Genomic DNA, 3932 nt, shown 5'->3' with positions numbered 1-3932 from the left:
GTTTGAAAACTTATAGTGCTATGCGACACTCTAGGCACGATCTCCAAGAGCTCCTAAAGAGGTCTTCTGGCTTTTTGCTCTGGTTTGTGTAGATAGCATGGAGAGGAGGGCATCTACAAAAGCTATGGCAGAGGTCTGTGGAGCTGGAGGGGTTAATACTAGAGGTCCAATCGTGGCAGTTGTTGCAGGTGCTAAAGTAGTAATCTTGGAGTCTATGACAACTAGCACTATAGATGACCTTTGTGCCCTTGGCACTCTCTGGAAAGTATTAGTGGTTGGTCTGTCATTCCTGTCCTCAGCTTCTTCCTGGAGCTTCGCCACAGTGGTCTGTATCTCTGTGACCTTCACATCTAGATCATGAAATTTAGTCTCAATGATCCTCTCAAGACTCCCTTGATTTTGAGTCAGGGTGGCCAAGCCCTTCTCAATTCTCACTATAGCCTCAAGCAGGTAACTGAGTTGATCTTGCTTGGTCTTGAGCGTCACTGTAGAAGCTCCTGGTGCACTTTCTACCTTTCCTGCTTTTGCAGCCTTTGCTCTCTCTCTCTTCTCCTGGGCTTCTGCACAAGTAGGATGGGATGCATCCATGACAACCTCGTTGTCCTCAAAATCTGGCCTCAGGGGAAGATGCTCTTTATCAAGAAGATATGTCCCAGTTCCCATCTTGGAATTGATCAACATTTGAATGTGAGGGGCATATCCACAAGATCTTTTCTGATCAACAGTTGTTCTCTTCATAGTCTCAACAATTAAACTCATCACCTTGAACTTTTGAGGTACATCAAACATGTGAAGGAAGTTGATTGAGTGACCACGGATCATCCTACGATCTCCTGATTTGGGCAAAAGAGTGTGCATCAATATAGTGTGGATAGTGGTCAAGCCAGACAACAGATAGCAAATGGATCCAAACTTGTGTGTCTCCAGGGCATATCAGGAATTTCCTTGTACATGTGAGCCATGGAGTTGTGATCCTTCCTAGGCTTGGCATATACATCAGTGTCATTCTCCTCTTCCATTGGGGCATTGATCAACTTGGCCCATTTTGAGATTATTGATTGATACCTTGTACCTTCAGTCATCCAGACAATCTTTCCATCTGGGTAGAAGTGAGAAGTGGAATAGAATTGCATGATCATCTAATCGTTCCACTTAGTCAACTTCTGACCAACAAACTTGTCAACTTCATTCATTCTAAAGCTCTCATCCACACCTGGGAAATAGTCCTCATTATCATCAATAAATTCCCAGTCAACCCATCTCATGTCACAAACTATGGGCTTCTTGTTCAACAAGACTGTCTCATAGAAATCATGTTGTTCCTTTGTGTGAAAACGATAGTCCACAAGAGTTCTCCTCCTGGCAGCATAGGGATCAGTCTGTCTCCAAAGTCTCAGGCCTGCATCCTTTCTCACTTTCATATTTTCTGCCACAAGATGATCATCACTATGATCTAGAATCTTGGGCTTCAGCTTTCTGAGCACTAGTGGCTCATCATCTTCTTGAGCTTTCAGCACTGGGGCCTTGTTCTTCTCAGCGGCAACAATGTTTCTTGTTGATCTCTTTGGTGCAGTTGTCTTGAAGACTTGAGCTTGAGTTGGAGGCTTGGGGCAGACTTGGGCTTAGATGGAGCAGGACCAGTTCTTGGCATCCCCCATAAGCTTTTGAGTCTTTGGTGGAGGTGCAACTGGCTCTTCCTGCTCCTCTTCTTCTTCAGATGTGTGCTTTTCAAATTCAGCCATTGGATCAACTAGTTTGCACCATCTTCCTATTTTTCTCCCCTTCTTCAACTCTCTAGCACCACTTGGTGCAACAGCATGAGTTGAGGCTCTGTCTTTTGACACTGGAGCTCTCTTAGCAGGAGCCTTCTTCTGCATACCAGGGTTGATTGCAGCAGCAACAACAACATACTCTTTCTTGAGCACTTTCTTCTTGTTGGAGTTCACTTCCTCCTCAATGACAAAGTCCTCATCCTCGGACTCAGATGTCCTCTTCTTCTTTATCCTGCTAGCAGCCTTTGGCAAGTTGTTGGCAGTGCTTCTGCTACCCTCATCATAACTGCTTGAGGGACTAGTGCCCTCGCTAAGGTTAACTTGCTCTTCTGACCTGTTCTGGCTATCACCGCCCTCTGACATAGCTGAAACTGGCCTTGTGAATAGTTGGATATAAATAGAGTGGATGAGCATCACAAAGTGCAGCTTATTTTGCAAAAAAAATATTGAGACAAAAACATAATTTCGGAGCATTTCCGAGCTACCAATTTGACAAACTCGGTGACACCGAAGCACTGATCAGAGTCTAAACATGCAATTCCGGTCAGACCAAGATGCAGTTTGGTGACTCCAAGATGCTAGGGTTTCACAAAGAAAGTGATTTCGGTTGCACCAATTAGTACACTTCGGTCAGACCGAGTTGTACTTGTGCAATGGTTAGTGCCAATCGGTGTGACCGAGATCCTCAGATCAGTCGGTCCAAGATGAGCTCGGCGGAAACCTAACCCTAAGTTTTTGCGTCAAATATATTCTAATGAATTCTTTTGGTGGATAGATTGATCTCATACGTGGGAGGAACAATGGCAATGAACTTTGTGCAAGAATCGGAATTAGAGAAAGCACAAAGGGGTCAAATTCGTACCCTAACTTGGCGACGGACTTGCTACAACGACAACGGTTGTGAGAATCCCATTGACGGCGTCTGAGACCAGTGACAGGGGGTAACTGGCGAGAACAACGATGATCCGGACACCAAGGGGGAGGCAGAGCTGGGAGGTGCGGTCGAGTGTTTGGAGGACTTTCCAAATTTTCAACCCGTGGTATATATTACCCAGTCACTGTCGGTGTGACCGAGTCGAACAACTCCATGGAACCGAGATGCCAAACTACCAGCAGATACTGCAACTTGGTGTGGCCGAATTGTTCAAATCTGTTGCACCGATATTGAAAACCTAGATCAACTTAACGTGTTCGGTGAGACCGAGTGGGAGTGAGTTGGTCTGACCGAAATGCATTAAGAGGTTTTCGAAGTTAATCCCTTGACGGATCGGTGGCTCTGAGTGCACCTCACCCGGAGGGTCCAAATTCGACTTGTTCAAACTTTGTGATGTAGCATGAATAGAGTTTGAGACGAGAAAAGCATAGATAGCTAGAGGGAGTACTTAGAAATTATTTTCCATCCATTTGCCAAAAAGAAAAACCAAACAATCAAAGCAACAAATGGATGTCCTCGAATGGAGAAAATTATGCAACCAACATGCTCACACAATAAGATGGCAAATAAAACATGTGGTAAGCATGCACAAACACTCTAGCATCTATCAAGCAATTGGCGATGACTAGGTCATATATATATATATATATATATATATATATATATATATATATATATATATATATATATATATATATATATATATATATATATGAGTATATTGACTTAGGATTCAAGTGAGAACGTTTGATCATAGGTCATACTCATTGTTTAAGCACAAGTGGGATTACCACTTTTACATAAAGCATTGTTGTGTTCACACCATTAGAGTTGCTTTAGCTCAATTCTTAGAGCAAAGCTCCCCCTAAATGTGATATCCCCCCTTAGAGGGATGAACTAACCTTGGGTTTTGTTGATGATGACTTCATGTAGGTGTTGAAGATGTGGGTGCTCAATGTTGATGTAGATCATTTGGAGCAATCCATTGGAGTGAGTTGCACTTTCAATACCTACATGGGTTAGTCCCACAAGGAACACACAAGGATATCCATAGACATAGATTAAAACACACATAGGATGATGTCCATGAAAGCATTAGGTTACCTTGTCCCTTGTCTTACCAACAAGAGGGTTTGTGACTCCATGAACTAGTACAAGATATGGAAGTTGATTGCACTTGTCCATGCCAAAATGAATGTGAGTGAAGTATGTTGGCAGAGTCACCC

The sequence above is a fragment of the Triticum dicoccoides genome, chromosome 6B, assembly GCF_002162155.2.
Source record: "Triticum dicoccoides isolate Atlit2015 ecotype Zavitan chromosome 6B, WEW_v2.0, whole genome shotgun sequence".
Classification (NCBI taxonomy): Eukaryota; Viridiplantae; Streptophyta; class Magnoliopsida; order Poales; family Poaceae; genus Triticum; species Triticum dicoccoides.
This window is presented reverse-complemented; position numbering follows the sequence as displayed.